A 24,375-nucleotide genomic window follows, 5' to 3' on the forward strand; every position below is an offset into this window, starting at 1 on the left:
CTGTTCCCTCTTCGACCGCCTGCAATCTGGCTTCCGACCGCATCACTCGACTGAAACTGCCCTGACCAAAGTCACCAATGACCTACTAACTGCCAAATCCAAGCGACACTACTCCATCCTCCTCCTTCTGTACCTGTCATGTGCCTTCAACACAGTGGACCATTCCCTCTTAATACAGATTCTCTCATCTCTTGGCATCACAGACTTGGCCCTATCTTGGATCTCTTCATACTTAACAGACAGGACATTCAGCGTCTCCCACTCACGCACCACCTCCTCATCTCGCCCCTTATCTGTCGGTGTCCCCCAAGGTTCAGTTCTAGGACCTCTGCTCTTCTCCATCTACACCTTTTGCCTGGGACAGCTCATAGAGTCTCAAGGATTTCAGTATCACCTCTATGCTGATGACACACAGATCTACCTCTCAGGACCCGATATCTCCTCCCTACTAACCAAAATCCCACAATGTCTGTCCGCCATCTCATCCTTCTTCTCGGCCAGATTTCTAAAACTCAACATGGATAAAACAGAGTTCATCATCTTTCCACCCTCTCATTCATATCCCCCATCTGACCTATCCATCAACGTCAATGGCTGTTCACTCTCCCCAGTCCCACAAGCTCGCTGCCTTGGGGTAACCCTGGACTCTGATCTCTCCTTCAAATCACATATCCAAGCCCTTTCCACTTCCTGCCGACTCCAACTCAAAAATATCTCCCGGATACGTGCATTCCTCAGCCATGACTCTGCAAAAACACTAGTGCATGCCCTCATCATCTCCCGCCTCGACAACCTCCTGCTCTGTGGCCTCCCTTTCCAACACTCTTGCGCCCCACCAATCTATCCTAAACTCTGCTGCTCGACTAATCCACATGTCCCCCCGCTATTCCCCAGCCTCCCTCCTCTGTCAATCCCTTCACTGGCTCCCCATTGCCAAGAGAATCCAGTTCAAAAACCTAACCACAGCATACAAAGCCATCCATAACCTGTCTCCTCCATACATCTGTGACCTAGTCTCCTGGTACTTACCTGCACATCGCCCCTACTCTGGAACTCTGTACCCCAACACATCAGATTCTTGCCTTCAAAAGAAACCTGAAGACCTACCTCTTCCGACATGCCTACAACCTGCAGTAACCACTGCTCCACAACATTACTGCATGACCTCCTCTACCCTCACCTACTGTATCCTCACCCATCCCTTGTAGACTGTGAGCCCTCGCGGGCAGGGTCCTTGCTCCTCCTGTACCAGTCGCTGACTCGTTTTGTTAAGATTATGTAAATGTTTTTGCTATGTATATCCCTATCACATGTAAAGCGCCATGGAATAAATGGCGCTATAATAATAAATAATAATAATAATAATATGACTTGGGAATATGATATATCTCTATGTATCAGCCTTTGTCTGGCATATTAAGGTCTGTAAAATAGGGCATATTTCTATTTATTTCTATCTATATTTCCACCATATCCTCTGCACTGTCAATGTCAATGTTCAGTAGACACTAGACATAATTCCTGCCTATACAGACACACACACAAAGTTAAAATAGAAACAACTGTAATCAAAAAAATAAAAACAGATTATTTTTGTTTTATTCTGTATCTGCTTTTAATAAATAAAGAAAAAAATCTAGTTGATTTCTTCCCTTTTTGGCAGATTTTTGTGACAATTGCTTCCAAAAATACCAATAGTCTGGATTTCTTAAAACAAGTCTAATGGATTTCCGAGTATACTGGTCATTTAAAATATCTGATTAAATTGTATTCTAAGGGTGTGAGCACATGGCATCTTATGGACGCGTAGTCGTTGAAGTAGAAGACACTTCAGGAAAACAACAGCGCTGTCCCGCTATGACAGATATCTGAAGGCTGCTAGGGGACACAGGGTTGAAAGTGGAAGAATGGGGCTGGTCTAGGAGGAAAGTATTTTTTTTTCATTTATGAAGCACCATGGGGCCATTAATAAGTAGTTGCCCAATAGTAGAATTGAAGCTGTTTTTTATGTTCACTGCATGCATTGTTGAAACTATATCCATTATTCCAGATTTGTTTGTGCTGTTGAATCTCATAGGAGCTGTAGGGAACCAGAGTGGAGAGACAGAAGACTATATCTAAGCAAAGTCTATTCAGCGGATACGAACAACGCTTTCACATTGAAATCTTCACAGTAAGCAGTACCAGATGCATATATATTTAAGCTTTTAACTAAATGCCTGGAATAAAAAATAATAATAACTTGCACTTCAAATCTAAATTTAGATAGCAGACTCATTTTGTTTTTCTTATAAATGTGTACAGCGATGCAGAGAAGCTATGACAAGGGAAAGCTTATCATTAATTGTGGGCTTTGTGCCAACCAACTCTCACAATACAATGGATCTTGAGAAAATGAAATATGTAAAGCAGGAAACTGTTGCATGTAAAAACCTGAAGATTTTTCAAGCAAACATTTAAATGAGCGGCAAATCAATTTTTTGAAGAAGAAATGCTACACTATACAGGGGACAAGAAATTAATTAATTGCAGAGTAAAGGATGAATTTACATAGGATTGAACAGAACAGATATATTTCTCACTCTTTCAGTTTCTTACCCTTGGTCAAGTTCTGTAATTTTATTTTCTACGTTTTTGTTTTTGAAAATTAATATCATCAAGCCTAATTAGAAATCAGTTTGGAGATATACAGATATTTATTTAATCATTAAAACGCCACAGTAGGTTGTCTGTTTAGCATAGCAAATTGCTCTGTCTGTGCTACCTAATCTGATCCATTAGATGCTAAATCGCCATTAGAAAGAAGAGACTGATCTTTTTAATTTCATCTCTTTTTATATGTCACCGGAATGTTTAAGAAATATGCGAGCAATAATTTTGTTTGCAATTACAGTATGTGCCAGTTCTTTTCATTTTATTACGAACGCGGAAGGTTAAACTTATCAATTTAAAAGTTATTTTACACCCTGCACGCTGCATATACCCACTGACAAATGACCTGTATAAAGGATGTCCTCAATGCTTTTGAAACTCTCCTTAAAAAGAGCATCTCAAGCAATCTGTAAATTGCTTTTCTGACATAATTTAGGACAAGTCTATTTTGAAGATGGCCACGTTAGCTGACCCATAGGTTTCTTGCTAAGGTTTTTATTTCAAGGAAATGTGGAGATGGAGATTTAATAACTGTAACAAAACTTTCTGACTTTAGTCATTTAAACATTTATTGAACAGTCCTTCATATGAAATTATATTAAAATGGTTATGACTTTATTACTTTATTATTAGGATTATTCTTAATATACTTTTCTCTGCACTCTTGTATGCCCATTTTTTTTAGTACAGTGATTCAAACAAGAGATTATGCAAAGAATAGTCCCTCATAATGTGAATGAATCACGTTATATGTAATTTTGTCAGGTTGATCCATTCCAATGTTTCCATACTGTATTGATTTGCTTTAAAATATAACTCTATATAAAAGATGAAAGATCTGCCTTTGATTGAAGTTTAGCTTTTCCTTTTCTCTTGAGGACTGAATAAAAGCCATGGGGCATCATCAATATATAAATGGAGGGGCAGGTATGGCTTCTAATTGTCAGGGGAAATGGGTATTTTCACTTTGTTTTTCACAAAGTCCCAGTTTAAACAATCACCTATCAACTGAAATGGTGACAACTAAAGATGATTGGAACTGACAAAATTCTAATTTGCCTTTTAGTGCCAATTTTATCAGGAAATTTGATTCACAGAGAAATTATTCTCTGCAAACTTATTTTCAATTCTGATTCTTTGGGATTTAGCCAGACCACAGAGGTTAATAAAAATATGATATAAAAAAAAAAAAAAAATTATTGTCCTCACCATCTGCTCACCTCTCCAGCACCTCCTGATTCTCCCTGCCTGCTATCTAGTCCTCCATGCCTCTGTTGCATTTCCAGCCGGGTGTTCAATCTAGGCCAGGGCTTCCGGCCATAAGTGATCCCCATGAGATGACTATGCATGCATAATGACCCCCAGGGTCTGTGGCCGGAAGTCATGGCCTTGTTTTTATTCTAGGATGGGGCTTCCACGCCGAGAGTAGGAGCCGGATCAAGTGCAATGTACTCCAATAACTTCTCCCAGCTGGAAGCCCCATCCTAGAGTGAACACTGGGTCAGAGATATGATGCAATGAAGTTGCAGAGAACAAGACATCAGGCAGGGAGCAGCAGGGGCAACGAGACAATGAAGAGGCCAGCCAAGGATAAAAAAACACATACTCAACTCACCGCTCACCTTCCCGGCTGCTCTATGACTGCTATTAGTCGCATCTCTTGCTTGGTCCCTGTATTCACTCTAGGGTGGGACTTCCGGCTGCAAGTAGGCCCAGGAGTATACACAGTGAACTCCAGAGCAAGCTCTAGCCCTAGCCTAGATTAAAGTCTATGTAATAGATGTGACTTGACAGATGGCTTGATAGCATGTAAGGATAGCAGATGTCCACCATTTTGCTGATTTTGCACAAAACGAATTACAAAGAAAATCATATTCTCTAGAATACAGATTTTATTTTACATTTTAGTAAAATTCATTCCACTCAAATGAAACTCTAGTGATAACTATTAGATTGTTGTGGGTCCAACATCTGGGGCCATCATAAGTCGTCAAAATGCTTTTTGTCCTTTCCGATTCATTCTTGTGGTTCACCTTGTTCATCCGAACCACAAGAATGTAACAAGTAGTTGTGCAGTACATGCTCCCTAATACTGTATTTATGTATACTCTGAATTTACTAGTAGGAAGCCAAATGTGTTGTTTCCTGCTATTTTGGAAGTGTCATATACTTGAATATAGATAGTAGCAGGGCACATGTGCCACCTACCACTCCATTTAACTCCCACTCCCACTAGTTGCAGTTAGAGGAGAACTAAGGGAGAACAAGGACATATTTCACTTGCTCAATTTAGGCTGGAATGGTCTCTTAAGGGAATTACCCAGATGGCCCAAACCATCATTATGTATTTATTGCTTTGTGAATACCCTACCTAATAAGCCCTTTATATTGGATAAAAGATTACTGCATATTGCAAAAAACTGTTTATATCTTTGGTGGCGATACACTAATTTGTGGTTGAATATACATACATTACAATCAGTGAAACATACTTTAGAAAGAGAAGTATAAGAAGTAATACTATATATAGCATTGTATGTTACCAAAGCATGACTAATAAAAATTGCTATGCACCATATGAAACATAGCATCCTTTGCAGAATTGTGCATCAACAGCCAATAAGTAGAGAATAACAATATCAAAACAATATTTAAAGCACATAGGCCTAAAAATGATATAAAAATGTAGTCACTCGGAATGGTGTCACATCACATGTAATATAGCATGATGTATAAGGTTGAAGCCTGTCTGCAGGTTTTTGCTACCTCATCTGGGAGCAGCCTGATGTTGGAGAAGAGAAGCTGAATCTAACAATATATCATTTAAATTACTGGGTACAGCCGTTCTGACACAATCAAAGCTTTTAGATTTAGCAATGCAGCAGAGCTGAGAAAGCTAATCCTCCCACACTAGGCTCCCTATGTACATGAATAAAGATAGTGAGCTGCTTATCACAGGAGTGGGTGGAGTCGGACCAGGGCTCACAGGCTTCTGAAGTCCAAGCAATGATATCACAAAATAATAAAACCTTCAGTCTAAATAAACAACATCACACAGCAAGACATGTGACCCATCACTGGACTCTGTATTTTAACCCCTACCTCATGCTGTTCTCAGGTTAAATAGCAACAATCTGACAGATTCCCTTTAAGGGATTGAGGTCTGCTAATAATATATTTAAATAATGTTATATAGCACTGTAGGCCAAAAATACAGACATCAAAATGTAAATCCAAAATTGCACATCCATAACATATGCACTTGTTAGCATAGTGTTTGGTTGAGACCCATATGGACAAATATATGCAAGTAGAGCTCTGGTACTTTTACTGCCAGCAAGAACTGGTATTATTGCCTGCAGTGATCTACTTGTTGGCATGATGCCCACCCTATGTACATTTTGGCCAGAGCCATCTTCCGATGGTGGCATGATGTCAGTGAGACTTCTCTTTTGAATTTTCTCTTAGCCAATGAGAATGGCAATTGATTGTCATTTGACACATGGTGCATTCCCAGCACCTTAACAATGCATCCCAGTAGCACATCACATGGGAGGTCACATTGCGGGGCCAGGAATGAGTCCCAGTCATGTGCAAAATCACGTAAGCAGGAGTCCATCCACGCTATTCCAGGCTTCACCCTCCTAAGACACACTCCAGAATACATTGGATGTGCCTGGAACTGCAAATGTCAATCCTACATAATTATAGAATAAGAGCATATTGCTCAGGGAGACAGCAGTGGTGTAGGACTCAGCCAACCATCACTGCTGGCTATCTCTTGCTTCATCACTATCTCTCTGGGCATGTGAAGTTTGTTGATGACTTTAGGTTGCGTACACTCAGCTTACTGCACATTGTCAAGGAGTATGCACCCTGGCTTTATTGGCACATGCCTAGGGATGCAGCAGGACTCAACCAGCCTTAATGGCTGGATTGCCTCTCTGTGCATGAAAAGTGGGTTAATGAAGCCAGAGTTTGTATAACCGGCCGACTGCGCACTATCAGGGAGGCAGAGATTTGCAAAGAGTCTGCAAGAGTGATGCCACTCTTGCAAATCATGTTACTCACACTCACAGGGGTGTGGGAGTTTGATATCATGATTAGTAGGATGACTAGTCTAAAGAAACACAATGCCAATAATGACTAATCCTGCACTAATTAGCATATGCCCGACACAGTTATACAATTTATTTTTGTCATATTAGAAATCAAAAGTTAACAGCTGAAATTTTAGTGTGGTAGCTTTCAATATGTAAAACCTATATGCTATATTAAGATATAAAAGGCAAAAATGTTATAAATGACAGATTTAGAGGAAGAAATACAGGTTGCAAGCATGACTTCACAAATCCTAGAGTTGAGTAAAGTTACCGTCACACTTAGCGACGCTGCAGCGATCCCGACAAGGATACGACCTGGCAGGGATCGTTGCTGCGTCGCTGTGTGGTCGCTGGTGAGATGTCAAACAGTCGGATCTTCCCAATGACACAGCAACGATACGGCGACCCATAGCGACCTGTATAATGATACAACGCAAATGCACGCCTATGTGTCTCAGTTCTGAGTCGCCAACGAGGTCGTTGGTAAGGTGTCAAACACACCGATGCATGCTACCCAGCGGGACCTCAATGATCAAAAAATGGTCCAGGCCATTTCGACACGACCAGCGATCTCACAGCAGGGGCCTGGTCGCTGCTAGGTGTCAAACATAGTGAGATTGCTGCTGAGGTCGCTGTTGCGTCACAAAACTTGTGACTCAGCAGCGATCTCGCTAACGATCTCGCTTATTGTGACGGGGCCTTTAGAGCCTGCTAGCTAAAGTGACCTGTTCATAAGTCTGTAAAAACCCAGCACGCCGTTGATTCTTGAATCGATTTATTCCGCTATCTAAAGTTCTAAACATGAATGTATAACTCAAATTTACCTAAACTAATGATTTATATGAAGCTTTTGTTTTCCAACTGATCTGATGATGTGCTCATTGCCTATTTACTTACAGGAATTCAATCCAATATTCCACATGTAATTCTTTGAGAAGAAATAGCTTCATTGCACATTTGTTTACCACGGTTATAAAATTGGAAGAGGTTTTACAGTCACAGAATGCATTTAAAGTGATTTATTTGGGTTTTATTGCACTGTAGAATTGGTAGAAACCTAGTGGTAACCCATTAGAAATAATTAACTCACACATATGTTCTTTGGAAAAGCGCATACATTTTATGGGAAAGGAATGGCATTACAAGCGCTTAAGGTTATGGTCCATTTCCTAATTATCTATAACTTAACTTGTATAAATCGGTTTGTAGATTTATCAGATAGAAGGCAGATTTAAATTTTATGTATTACAACCAGTCAATGTTTTGGCCAAGTGATTTTTTGTGTAATAAGTGATCTCAGGGACTTTTTTGCTTAGTATATTAAACTGTAATAGACCATTATGTGTATAGTGCTATTCAGAAATCCAAGAACATACCGTATTTTGTCCTGTCAGCATTTATGAAAAATAGTAGTGGTGTATTATAGCTTCTTCTGGTCACATTTTCTTTAAGTTGACAAACCCACAAAGCTTATTCATTAGGGTTTCTGAGGAATTAACTAATCAATAATTCCAGTTGGATTTTATCTGAAAAGATCCAAAATTCTGTGCTTTCAGCAAATAATATATCCTTAAAGTGGGTTATAGCTGTGTTTTTATGTTATAGAGCTCCATATCTCTTTCTTGTCTCCATATGGCTAAATATTACATTTATGGCTAACTACAAAAGTTACCAATGGAGACTTTAAAATTGACTTACTTTAACCAAATAGATTTTATTATTGAGTTCAATGGCAGCTGTATACGACTAAATTCAGTGAGCTCCTCCTAGTGGTGGCTGCAACCAGACAGAATGCTATGACTTCACTATATACAGTAGTTTTGTACAAGAAAGCAGGGGACTGAGTTATGACTACTAGGATGTAATATGAAATTGAAATATTCAGATAAAAAAAATAGATAAAAGGGAATAGAGACACTACACAATGAAGGAAGATAGGGAAGAAAATGGAATAAAGACAATCCAAAATGTTCCAAATGAAACTAACAACTGAGTCTAATTTCTGAGATGTACAAGGTCAGATTGTGGCATTGATTGACATTCAGAGATTGATGGCTGGAATGAAGGTGCTTCACACACTTCTGAACCATATGATTCTGCTTTTATTATATGGATTAGATAGAATTTATTTAACCTATTAAAATATAGAAAGTGTGCAAAATAGTTAAATTCAATCAACATTCACATTGATTCCCATCTTTAGCTACTTTTCCACTACTGTCATCATTGATGTGTGCCAACTATTTTCTTTTTGCTTAGGTCTAGAAGTGATGAAGATTATATAAAAAAAATTCCCTGGACCCTTTATATTAAAGCAAAAGACAATGCTGAATCTATGCAAGATCACACTGAATAAATGTAATCAATTTATAGAGACGTTCACATGAAAATTACATTCTGAAGCTGTTATTACTGGCAAAGTTCTTATAGTTTATATACCAATTATAAATCATGAATTCAAAATGGAAACAAACCAACAAACCAAGTGACTCAACTATGCACAAAAACATAGGAATTGCGGAGCAGAAAAATGGCAGTAGGTGTTCTGGACTTTAGAATTAAAATGTGAAATAATTGGCTGTAATAAAAGGTAACATGCTCACTGAAGGTCGGAAGAACAAGTACAATATGGCGTGTTTTCAGTCAACAGTGAAGCATGGTGGAGGTTCCTTGCAAGATTGGGGCTACCATTCAGCAAATTAAGTTGGGTATTTGGTCACTATTAATTATGTTTTCAATGCTAAGAAATACAGATAGATACTTATCCATCAAGCATTACCATCAGATTCATCCAATTAACTCCAAATTTACTCTGAAGCAGGATAATAAACCTGAACATTCAGCCAATATCACAAATGACTAACAAATAATAACAGGGAGTCCTGGAAGTGATAGTATGTCCACCATAAGGTCCTAATCTCAGCATAAAAGAGTCTGTCTGGGATTACAAGAAGAGGCTGAAAGATTTGTGCAAGCCTACATTCACAGAAGATCTGTGGTTAGTTCTCTAAGATGGTTGGAACAAACTCAATTGCTGAGTTAATTCAAAAATTGTAAGAGTGTACCAGGAAGAATTGATGCCTTGATTGTGCCTTTTTATTTTTTGACTGATAAAAATTAAGCTAAGCAGCTCCGTTATGCAGGTCATACATCGGGTGATCAGGTGCTAGAGAACATCTGTCCACTGTCAATGCTTTTGTTCACTGTATAGCTCTCATTTTAGTCAGCAAATGAGAATACAGAAGTGGTAATAAGCCATTTTGTCTCCTCTCTGGGGGGTCCCCCAATGTGTTTGATAGCTTGAAATCCAGCATGTTCCTGCTAGATCGCAGGACCTTTAACCCTGTACAGTAATGTACAATAGTTTAAAGCCTATTTATGGTGTTGGTCATGATCAGATTAAAGAAACCTGATTTCTAATGCATAATAGAGCTTTCCTACTGTAAAGGCCCCCATCCACATTAGAGTAAAGTTGTCGTATCAGTTGATATGGACCCCTTCTGCTGATGGTCTAATGTGTATGGGAGAATGGACCAATTGATGGTCGAAAGATTTGTTGATTATGCATGACCGATTTGTTCTCACTGAAATAAGCCACTGACCAACATGTTAGCTGGTGGCTTTCTCATAGAGAACATAGGAGCAGTCGGTTGAGCGAGTGCTCCTGTGTATGGGAATTTTGGCTAAGATGACTCCAAACGACTAGTGGAAGCATTGTTCAGTGACAGCCATCTAATGTGTTTGGCCAATTATGAACATTGATGGAATTTAATGGATGACAATAATCTGAATGCCTGGGCCCCAAAATTTCTTTGCGTACAGGTGCTTCCAAATGGTATGGAGCTGTTTTGCATTTCTCTGCACAGCAGATTGCTTGGTGCGCCACTGTGCAAACAAAAGGCAAAAACGACTTTAGTCTCTACAGTCTTCAGACTGACTGCTCTCCCTGAGGTTGCACATCTTCATACAATATTTTGTATTTTGTTGCATTTTTGTTGGCTATTTAAAGACAATATTTAAGCTCTTCAATTCAGATAATTGAGCTCTACATTCAGACAATGTTGACATTCTTATAAAGCTCTATGGCTAGTAGACAAGTGCCAATAAGTGTATGTTGATATATATTTTTCCATTTATCATAGTAGTCATAGTAATTAGTCTGCTTTGCGCTTAAATACAACCAGAGGCCACAAATAGTATACCAGATAGAACCCAATTTTACTTCAATGAAAGTCAACATCAATCTATGCAACTGTATAGACAACCCTTTTGACAGTGAATAGCAAAGCCATAAATAGTAACAAGTATAGAGCAATACCTAAAACAATGTTTTATTTTAAAAAAATGCTAAACATGTACTATGCAAAGAAAATAACAGGACTGTAAAGACATTTTACATAGAACTTTAATTTTTTCTTTGCATCTTCTGCATGAAAACAGCAAACTACAACATTACATAGCGGTACATGTTTTCATAAACTGCTATCTAGTTTGTAGGAAAATTATGCCTGCCGCCTGCCAGTAACTGTTGCCAGATTCCATGAATACCACCTCTCCTGGAGGAGATATGTATCCAGCAAGGCACTGTGGCAAACTGATAGCTCTGATTTTTTGGCAATAGAACTGTATAATCAGGTTGGAATAATGTGCTACAAGATTTTCCCTTGTGTGCACAATCTGTACTTTCACACTTTGTATATATAGTTTTTCTTGTTTTTTTTTTTATAGACATGTTAATTATGGGTATATTTTATTCATAAAGTATTTCAGAAAAAGATCTGTACTAGTACGGACATATGAATATGCAGCATTTTAGTTCAGAGAAAATATCTTGTGCTGTTAGTTTAGTTCTACTGTATGTCCTTTATTAAGGATAATTCAACAAACTGAACTTTTGTCTGGATGTTTGGAGCAGCAGATGGTTATCTCTTGGATCTTCCAATCAAAAATACCTGAGTGGCCTTTGTCAATAACTACAAAATGAAAATGAGGAATTCCATCTTCATGCAACCTTTTTGGTAAGTCATTGAGCCTATTGAGGGAATACTCTTGTGCAGTATAGTGGCTCAGTGGTTAGCACTGCAGCCTTGCAGCGCCAGGGTCCTGGCTTCAAATCCCACCAAGGACATCTCCAAGGAGTTTTTATGTTCTTCCTGTGTTTGCATGGGTTTCCTCCAGGTTCTCCGGTTTCCTTCCACACTCCAAAGACTTATTGATAGGGAATTTAGATTGTGAGCCCCAATGGGGACAGAGCCAATATTGTCAGTGAAGCGGTGTGGAATTAATGGCACTATATACTTGAGTAAAATCAAAATAAAATAATTGGGTCCCTAAAAAGTATTAGGAAATTTCATAAAAATATTTTTTTTCCAGAAGTGCAAAACTTTTGTTTTTCACTTAAAAATATGAGTGCATGCCCAATGCCAGTTTTCAGAAGCCCGTTCATCAATTGTTACAATGTACATAAATCAAACAATTCCATCATATTCCAAATTAGATAAATGGCAAATAACAGTACTAGGACAAACTGGCATTTTATTCTGTGATCTGTTGATGAATCTGGCACCTGCTGTGCTGGGGAAGATAGTGGTACACTAGACAATGGAATGGTTAGTCTCCCCCAATATACATAATGGCTAGTCTCTATTGATTTTTTTTCTATAAAATACATATTTTGCTTACACACAATTCAAGGTCTGTTCCCCATACTCTTATTACTAGGCTGATTTTCTGACAAATCCTGCTCTATATAGTTGGGAAACTCCAAATGCAGTGCTATGATATGGAAAGTATATGTCCCTTTTCATATAAGTAGAGCAAGTTTGTGATATATGAATTCCAACTCTAACTTTAGGTTAATGTTGTATTAAACATAAGGTACCCGGTTAATTGAATTATTCAATTCTTAATATTTACACTGGCAGCCTATCATCAAGGTGAACAAAATAATCAGGCATTGAAATTCACCATGTCCAGTTCTTTGCTCTGACATCATCTGCAGGGGGTGTGTAATGCAGAGGATCCAACACACATTGCATGGTGGATCAGTCCTGTAAGATCGGCAGGTTTATCTATCTTTTCTCTAATGTGTATATAGGAGTGGAGGGGGAGGGCATCTTAAAAAAATGACTGAGCAAAAATAGAAATCATGGAAGAGTAAGAAAACTCTTAGCCACCTATAGAAATATATGGCAATGCTATAAAAGCGCATGGAGATTACTACTTTCTCTATTTTTTTAACTAATTGGGTAATTTATTGGGATTCCCTTCTTTACTAAACCCCTGTACCCTGGGACATAACTATAGTAGGTGCATGGGTTGCACCAAGCGCTACAACCTAAGGGGCCCAAATGGTCGCTTTAGCCCAAATGAGAAGACTGATTCTTTTACAGTCCAAGTATAGCTTGGGGCCTTGCTGGATATTCAGCATTGGGGCTCACGAGCTTCAAGGTACACCACTGCCTGTATCTGGTCACAACTATCTGGGCATACCTATTGATGCCACTGGTTACTTCTCCATGGTGCTTTTGCTTATATAATTTCTTTGGCAGGTTTCTTTAAATGTTTTTCTACTTTAAAAATGGTTTTAAGGGTTAGCTCAGACAGGTGTGCAACTCAGACGAGTGCTATGCTATTGTTTCATCAGATAGCACTTGGACCAATGTTATGCTATAGGACAATGCATACTAGCCTTTTTTTTTCTCATGCCTATTCAGCATGAGAAAACAATTGCAGCATGCTGTTAGTGCCTCCAATGATCGAATCACACTCACCCATAGAAGTCTATGGGTGTGTGAGAAACATTGGACTGCACTCAGATGCCATCTGAGTGTAGTCCAATTACTCAGACAAAGGAGAAGATGGAGAAATTAAGTTATTGGTTAATCTGACAGAGTTTTAGCTGAGAGTCATTAGCATAATCAGCCCAATTCTCTCGCATGAGAGAATATACAGCAGTGTTAGCGAACCCTAATAGTGATGAAATATAGATATTGTTTTTGTGTTTTTTTTTTTCTCTTTGAGTTTTTTTTTTCAATTTGTGCACTACCATGAGGGTTACATCTGCTCACTTTGCCATCCAACAGTGAGTTGCTGCATGTCTTGTTTAATACTAATTGCATTAACACTTTTAAAAGTTTTTTGCTTATTAAAAAGAAATTATTTAAAATACATATAAAATAAATTACATGCACCAAGATGAACTATGTCTGTCTGAGAATGCAAAGTGTATTCAATTGTCTGTTCATACAATGTTTCTTGTGAGTGTATGTCAAAAAATCTAATTAAATGTTTACATAAGAAACAAAAGTTGAAAATGATAGAGTTTTAAAAGAAAATATTAGCATTCAAGGTGTTTTCTGTAGAGCATAGAATCTAGTTAAATACATATTTCCGCTCTCATAACTGGCCTGTAACAACTTTCAAATGTTCTTTTTTTCGGAGTCATTTTTGTTTTTCTTCCACTCCTTGGTTAATTGGTTTAGGCCCATGTTGATATAGAAGGTAGCTTAATGACATTCCTTTTATGGATTTTAAACATCTGCTATATTTGTGCTGAAATTCCACCAACAGTCCTGGCACATATTAATTGCATCATTTAATCACACTATAAGGTTCCAGAAACATTCAGTAGCTTTTTAAAGTACCTCAGTTGCTCTTTTAAAATGCCACTTGGCTTTCCAAGTAGCAGCATGGGCATCAGAAGGGCTCCAAATTACAGTAGGACTCGGTGAAATTCATTCATGTCGAAGACTGAACTGATTTATCTTTTAAATGTAATGCAAAAATGAGAAAATACCCATCTTAATGTAACTTAGTGTAAAAACCACAACAGTGCAGAAGGATTTTAAGAGTCTGAAAAGTCTCATGATTGCTAATCTCCTTGCAGCAATCTGTTCTTTGGAAAGTAACTAAATCATAATGACAGAGCAATGAACTGTATCACATTAAATTCACAGATGATCCAACATCACTTCATCGGCTTGGATGGAACCAAAACTTGTGCAAATACATCCCTTGGTTATGAAATGAAACCAAGCAGATAAGTGTTTAACTGCTCTCCCATCTGCTTACGCAGAAGTGAAAACTATAGCATAATGCTTGTATTCCGCCTTGAACAGCCTGTTTGCTTTAGACAATGCTTATTTTGGCTCTTTTTCCTAGCTTTCTTCATTATATACATATATAACTATACACATATAGATTGAAAGCTATGAGGTCTACGGTCTCGGTTCAATCAAATCCTTTTATAATAAGTAAAATTGCAAAGTGCTTCTAAAAACAAGCAAGTTTGCAATCGACCTCTCGTTAAAAATCTGCTCCATTCTCAAAAATGGAGGGATTTTTAATTTATAGTTTTCTGTTCATTGCCTAGGCTAGTGACCACTGTTGCAGTCTTTCAAGCAAGAAGTGCAGTGCTTACAACTTCTTTGTTATAGCTCTGGCAAATGCTGCTCTGAAGCTGGCCAGATATCTAGATCCAGATAGATTTAGTGCCCTTGTCCTCTTCCAATGCTGCAGAGTAGAGATGAGTGGATATTTCCACAGAGAACTGACTTTGAGTCAAGTTTCCTGAAATTCGCAGATCCACTTGAATTCGAGCACTTTGAAATTCGACTTTCGAGGAGCAAAAAAAATAACTTGTCCAGCATCAGTTTCCACATTATTGTAGCATTACTAAGCAAGCTAATGATGTCTAGTGCAGTGGGGTGGGCTTCCCCATAATGTCCAGCGGTCATGACATCACATGGACGATTCCAGTTTGTCAAGAGGAATATCATGCCTTGTATGGCTGGGGACAATAATTGCTATATTTCCTATCTTAAGAATGAGATAGTGGTCAGTGTACTCTGCCATATTTTCTACATCCCAACTTTCCAGTAATGTGATTTGTGGCACATTTGGGGGAAAATTTAGCAAAGTTGTCAAATTTGAATCTCAAATGATTTGCTCATCATTACTGCACAGGAAATTCCACTGCTTGTGCTTATAGTATTAAAACGCACACAGTTATGGCCAGCAACTTGATGGCACCACTCTTCTGAACTGTTCATCTTTCTAGAGCGATCTCCACTTAGGCAAACTGGATGCCAGTAGACAGCCCCTTTAATTTCCATGTTAGCAAAAAAAAATGTAAATACTTTTTATTTTTATATTGCAGAATATAGTGCAACAATGTTTCCAATCAAGAAGTAATTCATAGATGCAAGCAGCCGAAAAGTAAAAATTTAACTTTAAAGGGGTGGTCCAACATACAAAGTAATTTACATCTTAAATTCCTATCTATTTAGTGCCATAATCTAAACTATTTTCTGATATACTTGAGTTAAAAATTCCCTATCCTTCAATAACATGCGCAATCTATCTGGTTTCCTAATTTTTTTTTAGTACTTCCTTTTTTGATGATACTTCATTTGAGGATACCAGTGCAGCCTATGCCTCCTCCCTAAAATGAATCCTTATCAGTGATGCTCTTTTCAGGTGCTGGGCTAGTCCCTACTTTGTTACTGTGTGATGAGCGTGCTCTTTGTTGCTGGCTCATATCACCAATAACGAGCTGGCAACCGAGTGCGTTTTGAGTGTGCGTTGTAAAACTACACAGAGTGCAGAAACCAGTGCCTCCCTTGCAAATGATATTACTTGTGGGGGCAGCACTGCTCTCTGCATGCTGGGTATTCTGACACCCCTCTGGTGCCAGGTCAATACTGCTGATCTGAGCCTGCAATAAAGAGTGTGCGGTCATTGTGCACATTGCACAGTGCACATTGCACAGTGCACATCACGCAGGGACTAGCCCAGCCCCTGTCACTGATGATGCTTCAATTTAGGGAGGGGGCAGAGGCTGCAGCAGTGACTGCAACCTCTGCCCCCTGATGACTCTTTGTTTGGGTATCTCAGCATGCACTGGTGATCCTCAAACAATGTGTCATCAAAAATGAATTTGGAAAAAAAAGAAAATCAGTTTGTGCAGTTAAGAAAGGATAGAGGATTTTTAATTCTAATATATTAGAAAATAGTTTAGAATATGGAATTAAATAGATCGTGATTTAGGAGGAAAATTAATTTGGATTTCAGACCACCTCTATAATGGTCTTACAATATACCTCATTCTAAATACATGATTCTGTCTAATTAAATTGCAAATTCAACAATTAAGTAGATGTAAACTTTTGGGGCATGAGTTAGGACCCAAGTTACCTTGGAGGACTCATTTTAGAGTTATAAATCCTTAAAGGGTTGTCCCACAAACAATGTACATTTTAATCAAAAGATCTTAAAATAGAAATAAGTTCCACAACTGGACGTGTTAAAAGTAATGTTCCTAATTTGAGATAATCTTACAACTGTGCCTTCTTTATTTAGTGTGCTATGGCTGTGTCTGACCGTGCAGGAGCAGAGTCTGAACATAACACAATCCCTGAGCAGGGGAGGACGCAAAAGAGTATACAGACATTATAGCATGGAATCACAGCTGATACTTTCTGTACTGTAAAAAACTTTATCTGCTTGTTTCAAAACATGTTTTACCTCACAGAAACAATCATCTGGGATCCCTTGCTGTCTTATCTGTATACTCTCTTTTGTGACCTCCCCTGCCCAGAATATTTCCACACTATGTTCAGACCATTTTAAAGGTATATTTAGACCATGTTACAGCATGGTCAGACACAGGCATTACACAGCACATAGCAGGGGCACATTTATAAGATTATCTCAGCACAGGAACGTTTTATTTTAACCCATCAAATTGCGACACTTATTTTTACTACCAGATCTTATAATTAAAATGCATTTTTTTGTGGGACAACCCCTTTAACTACATGGGAAATTTACAGTTGTTTTTCCAAAAATATATATTTTATTAGTCTTATTCACTTATGGCTCATGCTGTATTTTTTAGGTTTCATATTTTTTATGATAATTCTGATTTGCTCTAGATTATTAAGAGTATTTAGGAAAATGACACATTTATAATAACTAAATCATTAGTATTTCAATTACTCAGCATGCACCTGGTTTGTGGCAAGAGAAGTTGCAGTTTATTTTTCATAATACGTGGTTTAAAAGATAATAGCAAAAATTAAAAGTGTCTATAACCTTAGCTATACTAAGGATATAATAGGCTGATATTTTCTATTTACTACAATTAGTAAAACACCAAAAAGTTATTAATGGAATTCACATTTTTTGTATTGATTAAGATTTTTAACTAGATTAATGCAGTGTTTTTCCGTGCTACATTTACAACTCTTGATAAATGACTCTCAAAGTTATAGCTACAGAATATATCTGAGAGAAGTTAGGAGAATTATGTACTATCAAAGGACAGCCTTTAATATTCCTAAACTTAATAAACTGTCTGCAGGGTCTTTATTTAAAAAATGCATGCTCTTTCAATCAAGATTTTGGAGGAATGCAGGTGGAAGAGTAAATTTTCAATGTGGTCATTAACATTGATAATTTTTAACAAATTAGACTGCATACCTTACGTTCTAATTTTGCAGACAATAAAAAATGTCTAGCTCCAACACATAACACTGTAGATAATACAGAAGAGTGCTTAGTTATATTGCAAAGGCAAAATAAAACAGTTTAACAAAGTCATAATTCTATCAATGTATAATTAATATTGTGTAGCTGAAAAATTATCCTTAAACATACTTAAAATAGCATAATGTTTAATAAACTTATATACCCTAATTAAGAAATCTACCTCATTGTGAGCATAACAGCCAGTCCTGGGTCCTAGCAGCTCCATTTCTAGTTTGGGTTTGCGATTGGACACATCAGTGCAGTGTGTTAAAGGTACTGGCTGACTAGCATATTACAGTGACAAAGCCAGCCCTCTCTAAGTTACGGCAAATGAATAGGCAGAAAAAATAGCTGATTTACCTATTAAAATGAGTCCCTTATCCAACACATTCTCACACAGCTCTTGTGACGTAACAAAACTGGAAACACTGTCCTATGTCCAGCATAGAAAGTTATGAAACTTTTCCAATAACTTTAGTAGAGGAGTTGTCTCCAACCGTGTAAAAAAATGCTTGTATGTGGATTCTAAATCCTTGCACATGTAACTCTTTTAAAGACAAGTCCAGAAATACCTTTATCTAAACAGTTAATTCCTCCATTCCTGATAAATCCGCATTTGATTTGATATGCAAATGAAGGTGTAGATCTGAAGTCCCTGTCACTCCAGCTCTATTCCTTGCCCTGTACCGCCTCTTCCTGCTTGAAGCTGAAATGGAATCACCAACTGTATAAATTCGACTTCACTGATTGATATTAAAAAAATCCAAAGTTTATTGTCTGTATGTTAAATTTTTCACAAGAGGCAAGTATACTGTTATGCCCCACAGATCCAATCAACGCAATGATCCTCAATCATGTTCAGAACCAACGTATGTGTTCTCAGTCCTCAATGACCTATGAGTCCTCAATCACGATTAACCAAAGTTGACAACATAAGCTACATATTCATCCCCCCTTTAATTATCGTCAAAACACTATATGATAGTAATTAATGGGGATTAAAGAATTCTAGTTTGAAATGTGCTTGTTGGATTTTTAAGGATTAACTGTATACCTGTACCTGAAGATTTTAATGTACTGACAATAAACTTTGTATTTTATTGATCTCAAGCTGTGAAGTCGGATTTGTGCAAGTGGTGTCCAGTACAGAGTGCCACACAGTATGTCCCAGAATCCAGTCTGCATCAATGTCTATAAATGCTTCCAAGATGAACTTTTCTAATTTATCCATTGCCTGGTCAGTTTGAGAAGAAAGCTGAACTAACAATAGAAACTTATCAATTATTTTGTTGTGTGTCAATGTATCCGTGTATGTGTACCCATAAAACTGAACTGATTACTTACTTTTGGGCAACCCTGTACTTATTATTGCTAAAAAAAAGATTTCATAGTACAGAACAAAAAATTATCCAACTTACAGACCTTGATTTGTTCTAATGTCATTAGCATGAAAGAGTTAAGTATAACAAAGTGTAGTTATAATCTGTGTAACCTTTATCTTATCCTATATAATAAGGTTCTGAGCATGGGTTGCACTTCCACATTAGTATGCAAAGTGTAAGCTTTTTTTAAACTAAAATTGTAAAATGAAAGTTGCAGGGAGCATCTCATTTATTACCCTGTCTGTAATTAGTATTAGAATTAGTTAAGCATAACTTTTAATTATCAGAAGACACTTATTTCTCTTAACATCGAAATAACATTTTCTGAATGGTGTGACATTCAAGTGGAACATCTGATGAACCTAAAACGTGTACTTGCTCATTAGGAATATAAAAAATACTCTTTAAATTGGTTTCTAGGGCTTGTATCTAAGGATACCTATACAGAAGTTAAGTATTGTTTGAACTATAAATTACTCTGTATGTTGCTCCTCTGCTTGACATACCTTTTCGGTTTCTGAGCAATTATCAAAAATCATCCATTTTGCCCTTTTCATTAATGGAAAGGAAATGAGAATTTTTCTTGGAAGGCAGTACAGTAATGTGTGTTTGCCAACTGTGCACCATGGCTCACTCATCCCTCCTCCTTCCTCTCAAAACCAACCTTTGTGATGTCTCGCTCCTCTTTTTACTACAGTACTTCAGTAGTCTGAATTGATTCCAAACACCTATGTTGACCCACTGTTTTAATGTTTAAAGATTCAAACCCAAATCACTGCTGCAGCCTTTGTTTGTCATAGATAGAAAATGTCAGCACACTCTAGGCCTTAAATTGCTTTTGAATTTGAACAGAAAAGCACATAGAAAATATCTTCTTTTTCCATTTCCAAGGAAGAAAATCTGTTCTTTACAGTGTGACAAAACAACGGTGCAGTGGCATAACATGTGAACCTACATGAATCGACAAGCCTCTCTGACTGCTAGAAAACAAATGAATTGCATAAGCTTTAGTCCCTTTTCTTTATGTGCTATAGAAAATATTATTAGCAAACTAATAATATCATAGATTTTGAAGAGTCCATGTAATCAGACACACGCCAACAACAACTGTTATTCATTTATTTGCTACTTAGCACCATTGTTCAGGTTTAAGTGGTAACCTTGGCAGTTACTATGTTTGTTCAGAATGTAAGTGGCTATAATGCAGAAACTTTTGGTTCCACCTTTTAGTTTTCTTTTGTTTTCATATTTAAGCCCAAAAATAATCAGGCCTTTCATATTTTTTATTTACTCCTCTCCATACTTCAGCAGCCAAAACATTTTTCCTTCTTTTATTCATGATCAAGGATATATGAAAGGACTTTTATATTTTTTTTATTAGGAAAATTAATTTATATATACAGAGGTATTTAAAAGTTTTGGGCACCCCTGGTCAAAATTACTGTTATTGTGAACAGTAGTGCAAGTTGAAGATGAAATGATCTCTAAAAGGCCTAAAGTTAAAGATGACACATTTCCTTTGCATTTAAGACACACATATAATGTATATATATTCAACCCCTGGCAAAAATTATGGAATCCCCTGGCTCGGAGAATGTTCATTCAGTTGTTTAATGTTGTTGAAAAAAAGCAGTCACAGACATGGCACAAAACTAAAGTCATTTCAAATGGCAACTTTAGGGGTTTAACAAACAATAAAAGAAATCAAGATAAAAAATGTGGTACTCAGTAAGGGTAATTTTTTTCAGACCAAGCAGAGGGAAAAAAATTTGGAATCAATCAATTCTGAGGAAAAAATTATGGAATCACCCTGTAAATTTTCATTTAAAAAACTAACACCTGCATCAAATGAGATCTGCTCATTATTCTGCATCTAAAAAGGAGTGATCACACCTTGGAGAGCTGTTGCACCAAGTGGACTGACATGAATCATGGCTCCAACACGAGAGATGTCAGTTGGTACAAAGGAGAGGATTATCAAACTCTTAAAAGAAGGTAAATCATCACGCAATGTTGCAAAATATGTTGGTTGTTCACAGTCAGCTGTGTCTAAAATCTGGACCGAATACAAACAACATAGGAAGGTTGTTAAAGGCAAATATACTGGTAGACCAGGGAAGACATCATAGCGTCAAGACCGGAAACTTAAAGCAATATGTCTCCAAAACAGGAAATGCACAACAAAACAAATGAGGAACGAATGGAAGGAAACTGATGTCAATGTCTGTGACCGAAGTGTAAGAAACCGCCTAAAGGAAATGGGATTTACATACAGAAAACCTAAACATAAATCATCATTAACACCTAAACAGAAAAAAACAAGGTTACAATGGGCTAAGGAAAAGCAATCGTGGACTGTGGATGACGGGATGAAAGTCATATTCAGTGATGAATCGCGAATCTGCATTGGGCAAGGTGATGAAGCTGGAACTTTTGTTTGGTGCCATTGCAATGAGATTTATAAGGATGACTGCATGAAGAGAACATGCAAATTTTCACAGTCATTGATGATATGGGGCTGCATGTCAGGTAAAGGCACTGGGGAGATGGCTGTCATTACATCTTCAATAAATGCCCAAGTTTACATTGATATTTTGGACAGTTTTCTTATCCCATCAATTGAAAGGATGTTTCGGGATGATGACATCATTTTTCAAGATGGCAATGCATCCTGCCATAGAGCAAAAACTGTGAAAACATTCCTTGAAAAAAGACGCATAAGGTCAATGTCATGGCCTGCAAATAGTCCGGATCTCAATCCAATTGAAAATCTTTGGTGGAAGTTGAAGAAAATGGTCCTTGACAAGGCTCCAACCTGCAAAGCAGATCTGGCAACAGCAATCAAAGAAAGTTGGAGCCAGATTGATGAAGAGTACTTTTTGTCACTCATTAAGTACATGCCTCAGAGTCTGTAAGCTGTTATTAAAGCTAGAGGTGGTGCAACAAAATACTAGTGATGTATTGGAGTGTTCTTTTGTGTGTTTGTTTTCATGATTCCATAATTTTTTCCTCAGAATTGAGTGAATCCATAATTTTATCCCTCTGCTTAGTTTGAAAAAAAATACCCTTACAGAGTACCACATTTTTTATCTTGATTTCTTCCAGTGTTTCTTAAAGCCCTAAAGTTGCCATTTGAAAAGACTTTAGTTTTGTGCCATGTCTGTGATCTGCTTTTTTTCAACAACATTAAACAACTGAATGAACATCCTCCGAGCCCGGTGATTCCATAATATTTGCCACGGGTTGTATATATATAGATATATATACAGTGCCTTGTGAAAGTATTTGGCCCCCTTAAACTTTTCAACTTTTGCCACATTTATGTCTTCAAACATAAAGATATACAATGCTAATTTTTTGGGGAAGAGTCAACATCAAGTGGGACACAATTTTGAAGTGGAACAAAATTCATTGGATATTTTAAACTTTTTAAAAAAATTAAAAACTACAAAGTGGGGCGTGCATTATTATTCGGCCCCTTTACTTTCAGTGCAGCAAACTCACTCCAGAAGTTCAGTGAGGATCTCTGAATGATCCAATGTTGTCCTAAATGACTGATAATGATAAACACATGTGTGTAATCAAGTCTCCGTATAAAAGCACCTACGCTGTGATAGTCTCAGGGTTCTGTTTCAAGTGCAGAGAGCATCATGAAGACCAAGGAACACACCAGGCAGGTCCAAGATACTGTTGTGGTGAAGTTTAAAGCCGGATTTGGATATAAAAAGACTTCATAAGTTTTAAACATCTCAAGAAACACAGTGCAAGCGATCATATTGAAATGGAAGGAGTATCAGACCACTGCAAATCTACCGAGACCCGGCCGTCCCTCTAAACTTTCATCTTGAACAAGGAGATGACTGATCCGAGATGCAGCCAAAAGGCCCATGATCACTCTGGATGAACTGCGGAGATCTACAGCTGAGGTGGGAGAGTCTGTCCATAAGACAACAATCAGTCATACACTGCACAAATCTGGCCTTTATGGAAGAGTGGCAAGAAGAAAGCCATTTCTCAATGATATCCATAAAAAGTCTCGTTTGAAGTTTGCCAAAAGCCACCTGGGAGCCACACCAAAGACGTGGAATAAGGTGCTCTGGTCAGATGAAACCAAAATCGAACTTTTTGGCCACAATTCAAAATGATATGTTTGGCGTAAAAGAAACACAGCTCATCACCCTCAAAACACCATCCCCACCATCAAACATGGTAGTGGCAGCATCATCGTTTGGGCCTGCTTTTCTTCAGCAGGGACAGGGAAGATGGTTAAAATTGATCGGAAGATGGACAGAGCCAAATACAGGACCATTCTGGAAGAAAACCTGTTGGAGTGTGCAAAAAACCAGAGACTGGGACGGAAATTTATCTTCCAACAAGACAATGATCCCAAACATAAAGCAAAATCTACAATGGAATGGTTCAAAAATAAACGTATCCAGGTGTTAGAATGACCAAGTCAAAGTCCAGACCTGAATCCAATCGAGAATCTGTGGAAAGAGCGGAAAACTGCTGTTCACAAATGCTCTTCATCCAACCTCAGTAAGCTCGAGCTGTTTTGAAAGGAAGAATGGCCAATAATTTCAGCCTATTGATGTGCAAAACTGATAGAGACATACCCCAAGCATCTTGCAGCTGTAATCGCAGCAAAAGGTGGCGCTACAAAGTATTAACTCAAGGGGGCCGAATAATATTGCACTCCCCATTTT

Source organism: Phyllobates terribilis, unplaced genomic scaffold, assembly GCF_046119375.1.
Source record: "Phyllobates terribilis strain yellow unplaced genomic scaffold, ASM4611937v1 Scaffold_2__4_contigs__length_985480577, whole genome shotgun sequence".
NCBI lineage: Eukaryota > Metazoa > Chordata > Amphibia > Anura > Dendrobatidae > Phyllobates > Phyllobates terribilis.